At 36.4% G+C, this 21,974-nt stretch overlaps 1 protein-coding gene across 4 annotated transcripts in view; it reads left to right on the plus strand.

The window, feature by feature from the left end:
• LOC136825466 (uncharacterized) overlaps positions 1-21,974 on the plus strand; it is a 603,159-nt gene that overhangs the window by 83,208 nt on the left and 497,977 nt on the right. Inside the window, exon 1 of one of the 4 annotated variants that reach the window (XM_067081961.1) lies at positions 14,634-14,766. The exons of 2 other annotated variants lie outside the window; for them this stretch is intronic. The gene's annotated coding sequence lies outside the window, so the exon portion shown is untranslated. Of the gene's footprint in view, positions 1-14,633; positions 14,767-21,974 lie in introns of those variants that run through there. One more of the 4 variants, XM_067081960.1, reaches the window with a different exon arrangement.

Consider the following 21,974-nt stretch of genomic DNA (forward strand, 5'->3'; position numbering starts at 1 on the left):
TATATATATATTACTGCTTAGCACCGCTGCCTGGGCAAATTTATAGCAGCTTTAATCACATTTAATGATTTATAAGCATATATATATATATATATATATATATATATATATATATATATATATATATATATATATATATATATATAAAGCCTTTAAACTCGGGCTTTTTCAGTTTTATCGTAACGGATAATCACTTTTCTATTCCAAGTTTGGTGTAGAATTGACACTTGTCCAAAGCTGCAGCTTTCGTCTGGAGAAAAGCATTTTGCATTCATTTTTGTGTAAGATTTTCAAGTTGGAAGTTCTTGTGACACCAGATTTTTCCACATTCCCAAGATTCTCTCTTTCTCTCCGGTCCAGAATTCTTTTTATTGCTTCCGTGTTTTTTGATAACGTGTGCGTGAACTATATAAAAGCATTAGATGCCCTTTCCGCTGACCTTCACATATAAAACCGACAATAATGTTGGTAGGCTATACGTCGTTGGTCACTACAGCGATAATACGCCTTTGGTAAAATAAGTTTTACTTGCTTATGTATTAGATTTAATTTTTCACCGTTGCTTTTTAGTTTTCTGTAAAAGAAAACTATTGAGATCGCTATTTGTCTGTCCGTCCTCACTTTTTCTGTCCGCCCTCAGATCTTAAAATCTACTGAGGCTAGAGGGCTGCAAACTGGTATGTTGATCATCCACCCTCCAATCATCAAACATACCAAATTGCAGTCCTCTAGCCTCAGTAGTCGTTATTTTAATGTTAAATTTAGCCATAATCGTGCGTCTGGCAACCATATAGGACAGGCCACCACCGGGCCGTGGTTTAAGTTTCATAGACCGCGGCTCATACAGCATTATACCGAGACCACCTAAAGATAGATATATTTTCGGAGGCCTTGATTATACGCTTCGGCGCATTTTATGTTTGTCGTCAGTGGTGTTTGCAATTCGATCTGAATTTACCTTGAACGGCCATATGCTAGGGGCGTCAAGCTCCCTGCAACTCGGTTATTACCGTTGGGGTGGTCTGTTTGCTGTAATAACAAAACATACATTATATGATAATGTTATTTATGATTATAGTAGCTACAAGGATTATATTATGGTGATGATAATGCTTATCCTAACACCAGCAGCTGGGACTATGCATAAGAGACTCGATGATCTTGATGAAACGTTAATGGTACTAGAAGAATAGAATATGAATGATGAGACATTTACTAAAAATGTTGCCAAAAGTATTTAGTTCAGTTTCCCCTTTTGAGTGAAACCTCTCTCTCTCTCTCTCTCTCTTCGAGAATGCAACCGTCGATCCCTTTAATTCCCTTATATAAGGGACTACCTAAGGGATAGTTACCTATCCTTCCTAAAGGTCCTTTGTAATCAAGTTTCCAAGCTTCGAACTATTGCTCGATGTTAATGGTGTTGATGCATGCGTTTTTTTTTTTATCTACCTTATACTAAGGCAAACAAACGGATCAGTTCCGTTATAGAGTTTTTTTTAACTCGCAGTGTAATATAAAACGTATGGGGTTTAGGATCTCCTTTCATAAGTAGAAATTAAACCAGAACAATTGAAATTAAGGAAATTTTTTTTAATACTGGCGAAATCGAAGCGGTTAAAAACATTGCACTTCTTTGCATATCCATTTGAAGTCAGTCAGTATTTCTCTTTATATTTCTGCCAAATCGTCGACTTGCAGATCATATTCCCGATCGATTTTTGTGTTTCTTTGAAATATACGATTGTCCGATGTCTGTCACCATAGTCGCTGCTACCGTTGAGATGTATAATGTACAGCTGCAGCTGTATAGTATTATAATTTTCATACTAAATTGAGACATTAATACCTCAACGCAGATGCTGCTATTTGACCTTCCAGCACTATTGCAACGTAACAGAAATCCCGAACCGGTCTTGTAAAACTCCTCATACAAAAGGTTTTCAGTGTCCCAACCACACTACTATGAAAGCCACTTGAATTTCGGAAAGCCCATCGTCTAGGAATACTTCTGCAAATATTGTGTTTCTTACCTTATAGATAACATGTTTTGAATTTCCTCGCTTATTTTTTAATTTACTTGCCCCTCGAGTTTTATGATGTTTATTCCACAAGTAGATGCGTTTCTGTATATATGTATATATATATATATATATATATATATATATATATATATATATATATATATATATATATATATATATATATATATATAGTATATATATATTTATATAAAAAGTATAATAATGTCATTAATACTGATGTACGGTAGAGCTTTTTGTGGAAGAGCACACGAGGCAAAACAGCAGGTAGGCAAATAAGTGGCACTGACTTCTGACCGGGATAAAAAAAAAAGGTTCTTACCCGTTTTTGCAATATATATAATTATATATATATAAATACACATATACATACATACATACATGCACACATACTTATATATATAAATATATGTCAGTGATATGTTCTTGTCGAAATATTTATCATGTTAGTACACCTAATGAAAACTGTCAAGAAATTGTTAGTATAAATTCCTTAAAAAAATCAGTAAGAAAGCAGTAGTTTAAACTTTACGATAATGTTTTCTTGTAATATGTATATAAATGTAAATAATCATTAAATTGAACACGACTTGCAAGTAAATACTGTAACTAAAGAAACTTATTTTGTGCAGTTCTGATGATCAGTGACCTGGGTTATATTTGTCAATAAAGTACTGAAAGTTTACTGATGGGGACACTGAATGATGATTCAAGAACACGGTTTCTTAGATGTTTAGAACTCCAAGAATGGAAGGTTATGAAAAATATTCCTGTACAGTGAATTGGTAAGAACACCTGGTGACGATGGTTTCCTATAGGAATTGTAGTTGTTTAGTGAGCATGTATCACTCCAGAATTTCACTACTATTTAGCACTTAGGCACCCTGGCTTTACATAAATATTCAAATGGCTTTCACTTTACCTCCACAGGGAATAGGGAAATAGAGAAGTTAGATAACTGCTTCAGTACTTAAGAACACAATTAATTAATATCCAGAATAGCTTTATCGTAAAACCTAAAACTCCATCAAGTGGAAAAAATACTAGACTCAAAAAAGAATTCATTTTGTGGTTACTTTCTATTTTTGTAGCCATTTGCAAAGAGTTGGGAATTTTTTACTAACTTTTTTTATCATCACTTTGTTCACTCTGTCTGAGCAGTTACGCAGCACTTTGTATGGGATTATATCGGGTTCCAGTAGGCTTCTTGTTGGTGGCAAATGTTGTTCTTTTGTCGCAGTTTATGCGAAGTAAAAGAAATAAAGTTAGAGAAAGGGATAGACGGAAGACCACCAGGAAAGCATTGTGCCAGTTTTCTGCAGGAATTCCCTGACAACTGGAACAGTTTGGTGCCCTGAAATCACTGGGCCATATACCCACATACCCCATACCTTTGAATTTACACATCAACTCTTTTTCACAGTGCAGCTTTAGTGTTTTGCGCTTTGAAGAGTTAGGGTTTCAACAGGCCGTAGTAGAACATTCCAGGTAATATGGCGACTCAAACCCACACAAAAAAAAGACGAGAATTTAACTTTCTGTTTAACTGCAGGTTAAAACTCGTATGAAATGAGTACTTTGAATTTTCAGGTCAAATTAATGCTGGAATTGGATTGAGTTAACTTTTGTAAACGTCCTTACTATTCGAGCTTCTCTATGTATTTTTTAATATAGTGTTTATTCACTCATGTTATCAGGGTCACGTTTCGTGTGTTTGTGCTTGCGTGTGCATGCTTTTCTAGTCACATACCTTATACGTGAATTATAAATTACTCTCTCTCTCTCTCTCTCTCTCTCTCTCTCTCTCTCTCTCTCTCTCTCTCTCTGTTTATGCTTTGTAAGCATTTTTAATTATTCATCGCTCATGTATTATTCATTCCTCGTATTCCCTTTCCCCATCATTAGATAATTAGCACGGAGTCTGCGACCTTTGTAATCGAGTCACTTATAAAAATTATAAACGTTTAGGCTAAATAGCTTATTCAGGCAATAAGTCAAAAAGGAAAATGATGTTGGTCTTCTTTTGAATAGAGCATTTTATTTGATCTATCAAGCAGTTCATCGTTGCGTTGATCCTAGCGTCTAAAATAAAAGTGTTTATTTTGTTTTGTTTATGTCTGAATTAATTTAGCGTGAAGTTTTTATTTATGCGGCTTCGCGCATTTATGCACACAGACGCACACACACACACACACACACACACATACACACATACACACATACATACACATATATATATATATATATATGTATATATATATATATATATATATATATATATATATATATATATATATATATATATATATATATATATATATATTTTGTTCTCACATCATATATGGTTTTGTTCTCAATCTTCGAGGTACAAAGGAGGCACAGTTGAAAATGTTAGAAAGTAAATAAAAAAACCACAATCCGGTTTAATCCAGTGATAAGCTGAGTACTATTGAAAAAAAAAGTACAAATTTTAGAAATTTTACAAAGTGCTAAGAGTAAAAGGTCGAGGCGTTTGAATTTAAAATCCCACTACTGATTGATTTAATGAACCAGGACTCAATACTATTGCTTTTAACGCTGTCTTTCCAGGGATTTCTGGACCGGGTTTCACTCCAGTTGGTTGGATGATTGACATCTCTCGAATGTACAAATGAAGCCTTTTAGTATTTGGATGGTACTTACAAAATATTGAGGTTTGATAACGTTAGTGATTTTCCTCATTGTTCATATTTTCATCACAATTTTTACAAGGTGTTTCATAAACGAGAACTACTTTTTGAGATTTCCTTTTTTTTTTTTTTAAAACAACAATTATATTGAAAATCTACAAAATTACAGGCATCTCTAAATGTCTTTCATCGTTTGATAGAATTCTGCAGAAGCATCCAAGATAAAAATGAGTAACTTGAAGTCAAAGGTGCATTTGGATATTTTTACTCACTTTTAGTTTTCTGTAAAAGAAAACTATTGAGATGGCTCTTTGTCTGTCCTCCGCACTTTTCCTGTCCGCCCTCAGATCTTAAAAATTATTGAGGCTAGAGGGCTGCAAATTGTTATGTTGATCATCCACTCTCCAATAATCAAACATACCAAATTGCAGCCCTCTAGCCTCAGTAGTTTTTTTTATTTTATTCAAGGTTAAAGCTAGTCCATAGGTGCTAACAACGCAGGCCACCACCGAGTCATTGTCGAAAGTTTCATGGGCCGCGGCTGAGAGTTTCATGGGCCGTAGCTGTACAGAAAATTCGATTGCGCCGAAGTTTCATCGGCGCAGTTTTTACTTTTTTTTTCATCATGATTACTTTGTTCGCCCTATCTGAGCAGTTACGTAGTATTTTGTATGGGATCATATCAGGCTAAAGTACGATTATTGTTGCTGAAAAATGTTGTTCTTTTGTTGCAACTTCTGCCAGTTAAAATAAATAATGTGAGAGATAGAGTGAGAGAGAGAGAGAGGCGGAAGACTATCAGGAAAGCATTGTTTCAATTTTGTGCTGAACTTATGATAAAAACAAAACTTTCAGCTGTCTTGACTGGATGCTTCAACTCCAGCTGAAGAATCGTGTTGCTAAAAGCGACTGGACTGAGCTTCCCAACCAGGATTTTATGCTTAATCATTTTACCAAACGAAGGATTGTTCTTCTACAGCTGCTTTGGGATGTGTCTTGAGAATTTGTGCTTCGAATAGTGACCTCGAGTAATTAGCATTCCTAAGTCGTTTTGCAATCCAGAGAAATATGACAGTACGTTCTGATGACATTAATATATGCAAGGAATTTATGTATGGTGCTTTTCCGCTATTGTACCCATAACATTTCTCCAGACTAAATAATCCCAAAAAAGAGGTGAATCATTGCACGTAACAAAAAGTATTGATAGAATTGACTACGTAAACATTATTAACGTTTGTTGAGGAATCGCAATTCATACTTAAAATTCAGTCCTGGTGCTTTATAGTCTGTAAAATGTAATTCTGATGCACGGTAGATGAATTCACTTTCATCCAGAGAAAAAGGCCTTCCATCTTCAGACAGGGTATAATCTGATATGTTTAACGTTTTGAAAATTAATAGTTTTATTTTCTGTATATCTCTTATTTGCAAGCATTTATTTATGTATTTTTTTCTCTTTCCCAACAGGTAAGTGTGAATTACTTGGTTGCCTACGTACAAAGACGGTAAGATTATTTTGTAATTGCTTTCTGTTAACGAATTATATTTTTAGTTTTGAATAATGGTTGTAGAATTTACGGTATCATATATGTATATATACATACATTATTATATATATATATATATATATATATATATATATATAAATTGGAAATATGTGTGGTAAGTTTTTTCATAAGAAGTATAACAAGTCACAGAAGGATTGCAAATTACCTTACAGTGAATTTTGATTAGAAAGAATTGTGTGGACATGTGTCTTATGAAAAAATGGTTGAACACGTTTGAAGGTAAATGAGAGACCATTTGTATTTGTATGTTTGTATTAATAAATTGATATGGCCTATAATCACTGGGCCGGTGATTGCCCAGCAAGACCGCTTTCCCATGATGCGTTTTATCGATTTCACGTTCTGATGCCTGATGACCTTTAATAAATCAAATCAAATATCCTTTTCATGTTTTTGTTTACCGTTTATTCTTGGTGCAGTGATTGTCGAAGGACCAAAAGCGCCAGTTCTTTTGAAAAGAGCGAAATTAAATCAAAAGTAAAAATAGGTTCGCTGGTTCCCATTAACTTTCGCATTGCGACTGCCTGTCATATTTTTGTCCCCACCGACCTGGTATCATTTGGATGTTAACAGTTGCCGCTCGTCGCGCATAACCGAATTTGACTGATTGAATTTAAATACGTATTGGCGTCGCATCAATAAAGGTCATTGATGTGGAAAAACATAGTCCGTTGCATATGAAAGATGACCTTTGACATTCCCAGCTCAAATGACCTTTAAAAATAGACATTTTCTCTTATGCAGAAGTGCATTAAACGTTTTATTTTAATAACGACCCGATGAACCTTGGAAAGACTGTAGTTAGGAAATCCTTTACCATCATGACGAGAATGAAAAGTTAAGTTTCAGGTAGAATTATTTCCTTTTTTATTGGGGAGGGGAAATTGTTCCGGTCGTTTTAATTCTCCACAGATCAAATATTTTAGCCTCCCTTTTGGAAAACCTCTTCTCATTTTGATTTGCAGTGAAGATAAGTCGTTGTGGTTTATCATATGAAAAAGTTTTTTTTAATTTTTTGAATGAGAATAAAACTACCTGGTATAATTTTACGCATTATCGTAAAAGTGTTCACTTCAAAAGAAGCGCATCTACGTTAGTTCTTCTTTGGAGTGGTGGCTAGAGCTCTCGGCTAGCACGTTGTTGGCCCAGCGTTCGAGTCTCCGTCCGGCCAATGAAGAATTAGAGGAATTTATTTCTGGCGATAGAAATTCATTTCTCGTCACAATGTGGTTCGGATTCCACAATAAGCTGTAGGTCCCATTGCTAGGTAACCAGTTGGTTCTTAGCCACGTAAAGTAAGTCTAATCCTTCGGGCCAGCCCTAGGAGAGCTGTTAATCAGCTCAGTGGTCTGGTTAAACTAAGATATACTTAACTTTTCTGAAAATACGAAAGTTGAAAGTGTTAATTATAAGAATCGTTCTGTGACTGTCAAGAGTGTAAAGAAATAGTTGACAACTGTAATAAATAATAGTCTACAATAGTTTCTTGCATTTCTGGCGGAATGCTGCTTTTGTTGACTGAATTCTTATTTGGTGTTTCGTACTTGAAATTTTGATTGCTGATCCTTCATGGAGTATAGTTTTCCCATAAGACTCTTGAATATAATAATCATAACATGCATATAGAATGATGAACAACAGTTCAAAGGCTCACGTTATATATAACAAAAACTGCGCCTGCAGAACTTCCCTTCTGCCTACAGTAACTTGAGGCGCCATTAAGAGGAACTCTGCCATGAAACAGCCCTGTATCGGAGATAAATTTACCAACGAATATTCGGTTCCGGATAGGGGCGGGTCCATTAGAATGATGACTCACCTTTCGCACACGGACGCGCGCGCGCACACACACACACACACACACACACACACACACACACGTGCGTGTGCACGCAACGACATCCACAGGAATACGCGCACATACGCTCTGAGGTAGTGAAAAAGACTAGGGATCTTTCCAACAGAGTAGAGGGAGGTTGGTGGTGGGTGGGGGCGTGACATAATGAGAGGGTAACAGGGAAAGCAGGATGTTACAGGGCGCCTGTAAAGTACCATTTGCAGGTGGTAGGCGGGCGGGGGGAGGGTGGGGGGCACTCAGGCAGGAATGGTTAAGGAGAGTAATGTATTACGGAATAAAATCTAATCGATTTCAGACCAAGAAGGACACAACATTCAATCAATAAATTGATTGAATGTTTCGTGAATACTTTTTTTTTATTAAGATTTATTTAGCAGTTCGAGTAATTTATACAAAAATATATTTCTGCTCTCGGTAATCAAAGCTACTTTGTCGTCATGCTAGACAAGCAGCATATCAGTCATGTGACAAAAGTTGTTTTGATATATATATATATGTATATATATATTTATAATATATATATATATATATATATATATATATATATATATATACACATATATATATATGTATATTATATTTATAATATATATGTATGTATATGTTTATGTTTATTTATTTATATGAATCTGTGTGTGTGTGTTTATTATATAATTTGTTTCGTTTTAATAGGTCATTGTCACGTAACTCGGACAAGGAAGTAACATAAATGACAAGGACTGTGTATTACATTATACCCCCTTGTTTGATTTCCATTAGGCGTGGAAACCTGTATGGAGCGGAAGCACAGAACTTGCGCCGGTCATGCCTCCAATTACGTGTAGGGAGCCATAGGGGAACGTTGCTATTACCAATAAACGAATATCAACTACTGGACAGGTAAATGAGGAATAATGATAAATATATGTTTAAATAAGAAGAGAAGTATTTAAATGTTAACCAGGAAAAATAGAAAGCAAGTAGCACAGAAAAGATTAGAGCTCCTGGCTGAGAGAAATGGTCTACTGGTCTTCCATGACTGAAAAATTTTGTACGAAATTATTTCCAGTGTTAACTTTTTCTCCTGTCCAGTTTTATCTTACGTAGTCATAAAAGGAAAGTTATACTTGGGTAGCGACAGTACTTAAAAATGATGCAACATCTGTAAAGCTGCAGCGGAGGGCAGAAAATATTTACCAAATTATGGGTCATTTTGCGTCTGTCACTACTGTGTCCCCCTCATATTTACCGGAGTTGAGGCAGTTCATCTGCACGTAATGTATTTTTTAGACCTTGTCATTTGCTATCCCTGGGAAAGAGCAAGTTGGTTTACTCCTCTTTTGTTTTCTTTACTTCATTATTCTCTTGCAGTCTACTCTGAGCAGCGTTAAAAACTAAATTTCTTGTGATATATCTTTGAGATTTATTAGCCCCCGTTCTGAGCAGTGTTAAAAACAAAATTTCTTGTGATATATCTTTGAGATTTATTAGCCCCCCTAGGAGAGCTGCTAATCAGCTCAGTGGTCTGGTTAAACTAAGATATACTTAACTTTGATATCTTTGTGCTGGAATCACGGAAATTATTGAAGTTTCCATGCATCCTCTGTGGAAGGCATCGTTCAAACTAGAGTTATTGAGGACAGTCTCACAGTGCAGTGATTTGTATATATGAAAATGACTTTCAGTCAGATGCCTGTCTAGCTTTATACCTCCTTCCCCCTACCCCACGCTGTCCTCTCCCAAGAGCAAAAGGGTTGTGTTCCCAAACGGCGTTGCGGATCGTAGGGTTTTATAGGATAATTTGGTCCCTTCCATAACTCACCCCCTTCACCACCCCCGCCCCCACCCCTCTTGCAGTGGCATTGACGCGTTTTATGTATGCAGACCCTGTACCAAAATCGATACACCATACTTTACTAACTTTTTTTGATCCAGTGGAATCAAACAAATATAATCAACCTAAAACCCTGGTCTCTGTACCGTGGGTTTTGACAGTCATGTTCACTGTAGTTGCTGATTTTTTCTTACTTTTATTTAATTGTTTATTTCTTTATTGGGCAGGGAGTTATTTAATTTTTATTACGAATTACATATTCGATTTTGTATTTGTTGTGTTTATTCTTTCTATTTACGTATAGACATAGTGTTCTGTGGGATCTTACTGGACCTTTCAGACTTACTGGTTTTGGATTTTTCCAGAAGAATTAGTGGTGAATGTAATGAATGATAATGGCTCCCGATTTATTTTACATTTTATTGTAGAATTACTTCACATTTACTAGTTTTAGATTCATTATGGGAACTTAATATTTTTCAACTGGCTTCCGTTTTCTTGATCCTAACATTGTATTCAGAAGGAACTTGTTAGTCAAGTAAAATCTTTTGTTCGAGTTCCATGAGGATGCTTGTATTAATGGAATAATAGTGATTATCATTATAATAAAAGAAATGGCGTCAGGAATTGTAAACCTTCGCCAAGGTGGTTGCCATGGTTACCCAAATAGTCTGCTTCATTTCACGGGAACATGGATGGGATTAGCACAAGTTTTTACGCAATCCAGCTGACAGAAAAACATGTAGACAAAGATACCGAACCAAAAACGTAGCCTCTCTGGCAGAGATGATGATAATAATAATAATATAGTAATAAAATGTTAACAATTAAAGCCTGTTTTAGCATGTGCATATACCGTGAAACGTCTTTCTGCTATATTAACTTAAATGTTCTATAATGACTTTTACTAATTTTTGATTACTGCATTAACACATTGTGAGTGATATTTGTATATATCGTCTGTCATAATATTTTTATTTATGTATTAATAATATACTCTGAAATACATTCCTTTTTGTATGAATGCACTGACATAACTTCTCAAAGTTAGACCGAAGGAGAACTATGCGAAAAAGATATCGCACGTGCAGGCCGTCAAGAGCGTCGGATTACCTCTTATACCAAGATTGTTTTCCACCGTTTGTTCCGAAGAATACTTTCTTACCTGTGAGGGCGTGCGAGATTGCAGTTCCCAGAGATTGCAGATTGCGAGGAAGCTTAGAACTGAAATTTGGCTGTTCCTTTGTTCTCGCTTTTAAGTCTTTTTTTTTTTTTTTTTAGTTTTCCGAAAAGAAACCTATTGAGATGCCTTTGTCTGTCCGTCCGCACTTTTCTGTCCGCAGTTTTTCTGTCCGCCCTCAGAGCTTAAAAACTACTGAGGCTAGAGGGCTGCAAATTGGTATGTTGGTCATCCACCCTCCAGTCATCAAACATACCAAATTGCAGCCGTCTAGCCTCAGTAGCTTTTATTTTATTTACGGTTAAAGTTAGCTATGATCGTACTTCTGGCAACGATATAGGCTAGGACACCACCGGGCCGCGGTTAAAGTTTCTTGGGCCGCGGCTCATACGGCATTATATCGGGACCACCGAAAGATAGATCCATTTTCGGTGGCCTTGAGTATACGCTGTACAGAAAAGTTGATTGCGCCGAATGCATTTTTTACTTGTTTACTTTACGCTTTCCTTTTTATTTAAGTCAAGTTCCCTAGAGTTCTATAAATTTGATGGCGGTACGTGTGCAGATGAATGTTATTTATTTGCTTTTATGGGCGTGTGTTTTCTCGTACTATACAAGAATATTCTTTTAACGAAATCTAGCAAAACGTGGAGCGTGCAAGTGTAAGCTCTTTGTTACTAAATGCTAAGAATTCAGTGGTAATGAACATAGTGCAAGGGTTATTTGTTTGGGTTAATGTTTCCCGGTCTCTACGTTAATCATATGATAATACCATGTCTTTATTATCGTCAGTACCCTGCCTGAGTAGTGATTTCCTGTCTCGTATTTGCAAATAACTATAATGTAATCAAGTTCCTCAGGGCAGACACTCAATTAAAATACAATTAAGCACCTCGGGGCAGAAATATGTTTAAGACACAATCAAGCTCTCGAGGCAGAAATATATTTAAACTGTTAAGCTCCTCGGGCCAAACTTATATCTACAATGCTGTGAAGGACTTCGGGGCAGGCATGTTTAAAATACAAGCTCCCTGGGCAGTTGTGTATTTTAAATAATATAAGTAAGCACTTCTGGGCCCACATGCTCAGCCAGTCAGCATTTACTACATTTTGATGGGGGATTTCTTCTAACTTTTGAAACCTACCTATAGCTTAGAGTAAAGGTTCCTTTTGGGATAGTGAATAAAAATATCTCCTTATGTACGGTATATATATATATATATATATATATATATATATATATATATATATATATATAATATATATATATATATATGTATATAATTATATATATATATATATATATATATATATATATATATATATATGTATGTGTGTGTGTGTGTGTGTGTGTGTGTGTGTGTGTGTGTGTGTCAAAAGGATCCACAGTGGTATAATTGTGTACACAAGTGTATCACTGTAGATATTTCGCCATATTTGATGCAGCAAGTAACTGTGATTGCTTTTCATTTGTATATGGACATACATTTATATAATATATGTATATATATAAACACATATATTTATACACACATGTTTGTGAATATAGGTGTGTGTATGTATGTATGTATGTGCATGAGTGTATACGTACATAAAAAGTAGCTAAACAAGGTCGTTACGGAAACAGAAATTCCGGAAGATAACTAGACAGGAAATCCTCTGACAGTAGATTACATTATGATTAATGGCTCCATGATTTTATGGTAGCTCAAAGCTAAAGAAGGTTAGCTATTCCTTGCAGTTCAGCTGTCTTAGTATGCCACACACGAATGGGAGTTTGATCTTATCTTGTCGTTAATCTGTTTGGGTTGTGGTTTGAGAATGCAAGGACATTTCAAAATGACTTCTATGTCGGCGGATAGAATTGCTATCTTTTCTGCGTCACATTAAACATAGAAATTTGAAGTAAAGTAGGGAAATAATTAAAGAATTGTTTCTTGGTTTTTATTTGCCATAGAAATATTGCTCAATATATACCAGTTATATATTATGCTTTGAAACATTTTGTTTGCAACCGATTTCTTCGTATGTGCTCTGAAAGCTTGTTCCTTACAGCATGTTTTTTTTTTCCCCGAACTTGAAATCATTGGCGAACAAAATTTTAATATTTTATTAGGTACCTTGATCGCGTGGTGGGACTGGTCGTTTGCATTGCAAATATCTCTGCATACTGAGGTCAATACGTAGAAGTTGATTTTGTTAATAATCTAACCAGAGACTTTTCTGTACCGGTTTTGAGAGAGAGAGAGAGAGAGAGAGAGAGAGAGAGAGAGAGAGAGAGAGAGAGAGAGAGAGAGATCATTTACAACTTAACACAATTATAATGAACTGGCCAGAGATTTGCAGCGGAAAGTAACAGAATGTAATTGATGATCCTGCTGGATTAAGCCTAATGTATGCTTGCTTTTAACTGCAAAGGTTGTCGATGCTCACTCTACTTGTGGTCCAAGAAGCCTTCCTTCAGCGCAAGAAGAATTCCGCAGAGTTCTGGTCATTTTGAGGACGGAAATTTACGAATTCCTTTTCTCATTCTGATGGTAAGTTGTGAGACCAAAGCTTCGAGATATTAGCAGATCTTCATATAGGATCGCCAGAGATGACTTTGATTTTGTTTATATAATTAATTTAATCAAGGTTATGATGATGATTACGTTTTAAAGAAACTCCTTTTAAAAGATGGCAGATGGTTTTCTGTGCGAGTGCGGCTTTTTTTTCTCGTAAGGCGAGATTTTTTTTTTTTCTTTTGGTCTGACAGTGTGGTTAGATCGTTCCTCACTGCCTGAGAGATTATTTGCTTATATCAGACAACCGAGTCAAAATGTCGCAGACAACCTTGTGGAGTCAAATAGTACTTACTAACAATAGAGGTTTGTGAGTGCGTGTGTACGTGTGTGTATGTGTGAGTGCTGCATCCCAAGTGTCTCGAAGCGTCTGAGATACCTTCCACCCTTCCTGGTGCTCGTGTTCCTTATCCCCCCTGTGCGATCCCTGAGTCTGTCCTAGTGTCTCCTCTCTCTCTCTCTCTCTCTCTCTCTCTCTCTCTCTCTCTCTCTCTCTCTCTCTCTCTCTGTGCCTGTGTGTGAGCCATCAGCCAGCCGTGCTCTGTCCTGTTTAGATGAGTTTATCCATGCAGTGCGTGTTTTGCTGTGTTACCGAGTGTTGGAGAGTCCACCCCCTTCCCCCACCCCCATCTTTCTACGCACGCTTGCACCCACAACCAAAACATTTCACTCTTATCTCGTCCCCTACACATCGGCCCAGTTTCCTCCCTGTCTACCACCCTAAAAATCCCTCTCCTCCTCCTCCTCCTCCTCCTCCGTGTCCCGCCCGTTTCCCAACTCAGTTTCTCTCTCCTGTGACTGTCATAATCCTCCCCATCTTCCTCATCATCAACCCCCACCCTTACTCTCTCTCTCTCTCTCTCTCTCTCTCTCTCTCTCTCTCTCTCTCTCTCTCTCTCTCATGGACGTCAGAAAGGTGCCTGCGTGCGGCGGGCGGGTCTCGGGTGGCGGGAGTGAGGGTTGTGCACTCTTAGGGTGTAAAAGTGTGGTGGTGGTGCCTCAGTGCCTCGAGGAGAGGGATAAAGGAGTCAGATTGGCCTGCCGTGATAATTGGTCCTTTCCCTGTGAGAATCACGTATGAGTAGTGCCGTAGTGCTGTGTAGAAAAATAGATATTCGTTTCTTTGTGAAAAGAGACTCTGGTCACTTTTCTGATGTTTCGTGTAAACGCTGTGATTCGCAAGGAAATTTTAAAAAACTGATTTGGTAAATGTAGCTGAGATATCCTCTTATTTTTCTTCTTTGACAGTTAACATAGCCCTTTGATCTGGATATGTTCAGTTTGAGTGCACTGATTGACAGCTACTCTAATGTAAAAAGATAAATTATATCTGAAGTATTTTAGTGTTTATGACATTTCAAGAAACAGCAATCATTTATGAAAAAATGCTTAAAGAACCCTCCGTGTCAACTCGTGTAATCTGTCGTTTCTGAGGATGACTTATCTCTGTTTCATGTTAGATCTTCTCCTTATAAGCGAGTGCTTTTAAACCTTAGGACGCTTCGCCTACCGTAAAAGGAGATCGGCGGGCTATTTAAGGTAGTCTCCAGTTGAGACAGTCAGCCCCTTGTTTCTCTAGGGTTTTTTTGTAAGTTGGCTTCGCATTTTCTGCGCGCGCGTGAGCGTACGCAAACACGCGCGTTCAGCCCTCATATGCTGTCAGAAACATTTTTCCATTTGTACACAATGAAAATGCGGTTATGCGTTTAACGATATTTTAAATGGAAGGACAGAACAACGAACACGATTATGATACAGATATGTGCCTGAAGATATCTATGTTCATTAGACGATGCCGAGCTTTGTAAGATTACCGAATGCTAATGTGCATGTACACGTTACACACACACTGCAGCCAGGGATTACTCTTTAGTATTGGGTATGCAAAGTCATAGGGTATTTACTGCACCAAAGAAATTCAGGTCGTGAATAGTTTTCTCTTTGGCAGCTTAATCACCCGTGGTATTTTGCATAGTCATGTTGGTGTTCTAAATTTAAGTTTGTATACTCCTTGTGCTTTATATGCTCGTATGCATATAACGCTTTAAAATCTACCTTCTTCAGTGTTTTTAAGGACAGCCTTTACCTGATAAAATCCTGTTTTAAAAGAAAACATTTTATAATCATATATGTATAAAATGTATACATGTATGGATCTTTCCTAGGTAGTGACCCCCAAGGGTTTTAATCCTGTATGTATCCACCTTTACGGCGCATTTAATACAAGCCCGTTGGGGATGACCGTAAAAACACAAACAAAAGACTGTAAATATCATAAAGATAATGACCCCCAAGAAATATTAGTCCTAGATAAAGACCCACGAAAACCCTTGGGGGTCACTGTCTAGTAAAGATATATAAATTATATATACTGTATATATCACACATTACCACAGGTGAAAAATAAGAAACGGGGTGTAGGTCCTGACCGGTTTCGACTTTATTTCCAAGCCAGAATCACGTACAAAGTATAATAATATATATATATATATATATATATATATATATATATATATATATATATATATATATGTGTGTGTGTGTGTGTGTGTGTGTGTGTGTATGTGTGTGTGTGTGTGTATTTATTGGTATTGTACTTATGCGTCTGTTATTTTAAGATCACAATTCCACAATTCCCAAATTTCTTGTACTTTTATTTTGTTCTCAAGGCTAAAGATCTAGAGGAAAAGACGAAAGTTGTTGCTTGTGTTCGTAAGAAATTGTAATTTTTTATATATTTCTGTGTAGACTCTTCTGAATTCAGTTAACTGTATATAGCTAATCCTCTTTTTGTTAGATGATGCATTTTCACCCTTATGACATGTCAGAAAAATTCTCAACTGCATAAATAATTTGTTCAAATTTTGCTGGCAGAAGTAAAGCCATTCCTAAACAGTTACCATTCCTCGCGTACCCTGACCACGTGATGAAAAATGTCTACTTACGAAAAGGCCATTTTTTCTTCTCTTTTTTGTGGCTTCAGCAGTAACGCAGAAGACAGAAAAAGTGGTTGTATTAAATAGTTTTTGCTGAATCATCAGGGAAAGGTTATCCTTTTGTTTTTAATCAACCCATCATCGTTGGCGCTGTGACCACAAAGGTTTATCTATAAAAAATGTTGCGGTATAGATAATTCCTTGAAAAGGATTAGATTGTATATAGCTTTTACTTAGATAGCTTGTTCTAAGAAAAATTTAGCTTATTATTTGTTTTAAGATCTCACTACAAAAATTTTTCAGTTGTTGCTTACATGAACAACACCAATGTTCATGGGAGTCCTTGTCGCTTAAGATGTCAGATGCCTGAGGCTTCTTCAGCTGAGTATAAAATTCACATGAACTTGAGTCCTCAGGCATGGAAGCCGGATTGAGCGGATAAAATCTACTTAAAACTCATTTTGAAGAAGAATTATATTCTAAAACCTTAGGGATTGGCTGGGACTTCATTAAACCTCGTCTTCCTTGACATGTCCTTCTAAATTAGTCTTCACAAAGTGTCTTTGTACTTCTATTATCTGCTGGGTAAGGGAGGGGAGAGCAACAAAAGAAAAAATGGTCTGCTGTACAACTCTGTTTCGTTTATATAGTTTTCAATTATCTTTACATATAATAGGATGCCTTAAGAAAGAAACTGATACTGGGCAAAGACTCCATTGATAATACGGTGCCTTGCTTACCTAATCCTTGCAGATTCCTCATAAACGATATGCTAAATCACTTTAGATTCACAACGATCTGTATTTGGGTTTCATGCGTTCTCATAGTCTCTAATTGTGTTATGTCAGTTTTCTTAAGCCTTTTGTTACTTTTTTTCAAGACTTTTCATTGCATTTCTATCATTTATCATTATCATCTACATCTTTCAAAATTGCAGTGTTTTAATCATCTGTCAGCCTATCTCACTTCACTTCTAGACTATATCAACCATATGATTCATTAAGACGATGAATTTGTTTTGGTCATAATCAGTTTCTCAGTCTTGCAGTCATGTTCACACGTGCCTGTTGACATTCATTCTTCATCCCCACAAACCCGATTTGACTTGAAAGTCGTAGTGAAGATTTCATTGACACTGATCTTCTTTCCCATGGCATTTGCAATGTCCCCGCTGTCTTTCACACCCGTCACATTGTGGAAACGTACATGTGATTTGAAGTACCATTGCAATAATTGCATTCATCTTCGCCTATGAGCCACGGTGATTTGATCTTTTCGGATCTTTCCTAGATAGTGACCCCCAAGGGTTTTCGGGGGTCGTTATCTAGGATTACTATTTCTTGGGAGTCGTTATCTTTATGATATTTACAGTCTTTTGTTTATGTTTTTACAGCAATCCCCAGCGGGCTTGTACAAAACACGCCGCGAAGGTGGATACATACCAGGTTAAAACCCGTGGGGGTCACTGTCTAGGAATGATCCCTCTTTTCTTTCAGAGACAAATTAAACAATTTAATCAGTGCTTTCTGTTTACTTTTTAATACAGTTTTGTTGTATTGCTGTTACGAAATTGATGGAATGAGTTTGATGGCCATAGCTTCACAGAATTGTTCATTGAGGAATATTAATGAAATAGATATTCATCAGACGTCATAGATTTCGAACGTTCTTTTATCAAGAAAAGGTATAACGCTTGTTCTCTTCGACCTTGCTTCCTTTATCGTTGACCAGTGCGGATGTGATGGGAGGGCACTTTTCTCAATTATCAGTCAGTTGGTGAAACAGTAATCAACCAGTCAATCAGTCAATCAATCTATCTATCTATCTTCTCTCAAAACACTTCAGAAGCGGTGGAATTTTTCTTTCTCTTGTTTTTATCCGCTCAAATAACAAAAGCTTCTGCTTTTATTAAGACACATAATCGCAATTGAAAAAAATTTGCTTTTCATATCAAAGTCAAATGACTTGCCTTTCAAATGCTCGACCCAAAAGCAAATCGGTTATTAAATCGTGAAATCAGGGAAAAATATATAAAAAAGTAAAAAATGCGCCGAAGTTTCTTCTGGCGAAGTCGAATTTCTGTACAGCGTATAATGCTGTATGAAACTCAGCCACGGCCCATGAAACTCTCAGCCGTGGCCCATGAAACTTTCAGCCACGGCCTGGTGGTGGCCTGTGTTGTTGGGACTTAAAGCGGTGCCAGACGCACGATCACAGCTAACATTAACCTTAAACAAAATTTAAAAAAAACTACTGAGACTAGAGGGCTGCAATTTGGTATGTTTGATGATTGGAGGTTGGATGATCTACATACCAATTTGGAGACCTCCAGCCTCGGTAGTTTTTAAGATCTGAGGACGGACAGACAGACAAAAAAAAAGCCACCTCAATAACTTTCATTTACAGAAAACTAAAAACATATAGTATAAAGCAACCATTCATAGAAAATCCTAACGCATGGATTGCACAGCGCTGGTGATGGCGTTGCGCGTGTCAATGTTCATGCAAAACGGATTATCTGTTTAGTAATCTGTAATGTCATAATATACGTGCCTATGACTTCAAGTTAGATCGTGCTCTGCAATTTATTTTAAAAGTGTGCAGTGAATTTTGATCGCAACTTCGCTGGTGACGTTGATTATATAGCACGGATACAAGAGTCCCTACATGCTATGTTTTTACCAGGTTTGGGATTATTTTACACACACACACCCACACACACAACACACACACACAACACGTACATTACATATGCACACATATATATATATATATATTGTATATATATATATATATATATATTTATATATATATATATATATATATATATATATATATATATATATATATATATAATGCTTGTAATAATTATTACAAGCTATTATATATATTAAGCACCACAGAAAGAAATGAAACACGGTTGTAGATCTACAACCGTGTTTCATATATACACACACACACACACACACACACACACACATATATATATATATATATATATATATATATATATATATATATATATATATATATTATATATATATATATATATATATATATATATATATAATATATATATATATGGTTTTTAGTTTTATTAAACTAACCTCACCAGAGTTAGACCCGAGATCGGTACGGGGAACGGGGTTAGAGGAACGCATTGTATATAGCATTTTAGGGAAAAATCCATTGCATATTCTTGCCTATTCGGTGAATTACGTTCCTGATAATTAGTCAGGTGTGGTGGATCGCACCCATGGTGAAGAAGGGAGGTAGGTTAGCAACACCGTACCTAAAGAGTTGCTGAGAAGGTGACAAATAATTATGTACGTATGTGTGTGTGTATTTGTTTATTGTCCATGTCTGCGCATGAATGCACGTTTGCATCATGCAGACGCGAACACAATATCAGTTGCTTAAACGAACACACGAGGTTATTATAATAAGATGTAAGAATACAGCGTTGTAGGGATAGAAAGACTTGAGAGGACATGGCATTGTGTTTATGTTTGGCTCATTCTTGTGCAATGGAATGTAAGAGGGAGACCGACCTTGAGTTCCTTTGGCGGCAATATTGCAGCCGCAACACGTCATCACAAGTACGGCTGAAGAAGAAGAAGAAGAAGAAGCCATCTCCCTCCCTCCCTCCCTCACTCCGTCCCTCTCGCCGCTTCCATCACCTGCCTCTGGCCACACACCATTTCCTGCCGACTGGCTGGGTACTCGAACACAAAGATGCAGGATAATTGCGTATGATATTATTGACTGATATTCTCTCTCTCTCTCTCTCTCTCTCTCTCTCTCTCTCTCTCTCTCTCTCTCTCTCGTGTATTGTGGATTGAGTGTCCATAATTGTGACTTGTTGTTCTGACAATTCATTATAAACAGACTTATTATTATTATTATTATTCAGGAGATGAATAGGGCTCATCTTTTGAATAATAATAATAATAATAATAATAATAATAATAATAATAATAAAGTCTGTATTAAATTGCCAATACATTTCTCACTCATGATAGAGTAATTGACTGGCTGTGCATGGTTTTGTTATTTTTATTAAGCTTGGCAGAGTTGTGACCTGTTGTGGACTGATACCGAATTGTTAATAGGTTTCTCACCCTTGATAAAGTAATATTTTTAGGTAATATTTTTTATTCTCTCTCTCTCTCTCTCTCTCTCTCTCTCTCTCTCTCTCTCTCTCTCTCTTGTAAGTATGAATTGGCTATACATAGTTTTGTTATTTAACCTTGCAGACTTGTGAATTTTATTGCCATGAAGCTGTTGGTATTAAATTGTCAGTTGGTCTCTCTCTCGTATGATAACATGACGTATACATACGTACACACAGTTGAATAAGTTTCTCCGTAAAAGTAATAAAGAATAAATAAAGATTACTCATGGTGGTAATGATAATACTTATGTGCCATATTTTATTTAACTTTAGTATGAGAATAACCTCGTTTATACCGTACATTAGCATGAATATAACAGCGTGCACTCTTGCTTCCCTGCTCAAGGTCCCTAATAGAAATTTGCATTTTTTTTACCCATAACTTTCACCGATTCTGTTGATTTATTCGGTTTAATGAACAGTCCTAAACTTGAAAAAATAGGAATAATAAACATGGTATTCTACTCCTTAACCTCTAGGTGTCTAGACTCACACCAGACCACTTATTCCCATTAACACCTTACCACACTTATGGGCCGCCTTCGGTTAAGGGCCCTTGTTGGCATAAGGCGGGATTAATCTAAACCAAACAACCAAACCACATCGTCTTTTCTCTCTCTCTCTCTCTCTCTCTCTCTCTCTCTCTCTCTCTCTCTCTCTCTCTCTCTCTCTCTCTCTCGTATATTGTGGATTGGTTGTGCATAGTTGTGACTTGCTCTGACAGTTCAGTATAGACTATTATTATTATTATTATTATTATTATTATTATTATTATTATTATTATTATTATTATTATTATTATTATTATTATTATTATTATTATTTTTTATTATTATTATTATTATTATTATTATTATTATTATTAATCAGATGAATAGGGCTCATCTTCTGATTAATAATGATAATATTAAAGTCCTTTTATTGAATTGTCAGTAGATTTCTGTCATTTATCGAACAATATCTTTACACAAGATGTGTGGCTTCTCTCTCTCTCTCTCTCTCTCTCTCTCTCTCTCTCTCTCTCTCTCTCTCTATACTGTTTCTCTCTAGATCATTGTGCTGTTGAACTCGGGGTGAAATTCTTGCATCTCTCAGTGTCCCCGTAACACCCTTTAGCCACCTTTCCTCACATTTGCTCTTTGAAAATCGGTGAACCGTAGATTGCACCGTTCA

Source organism: Macrobrachium rosenbergii, chromosome 37, assembly GCF_040412425.1.
Source record: "Macrobrachium rosenbergii isolate ZJJX-2024 chromosome 37, ASM4041242v1, whole genome shotgun sequence".
NCBI classification, from domain to species: domain Eukaryota; kingdom Metazoa; phylum Arthropoda; class Malacostraca; order Decapoda; family Palaemonidae; genus Macrobrachium; species Macrobrachium rosenbergii.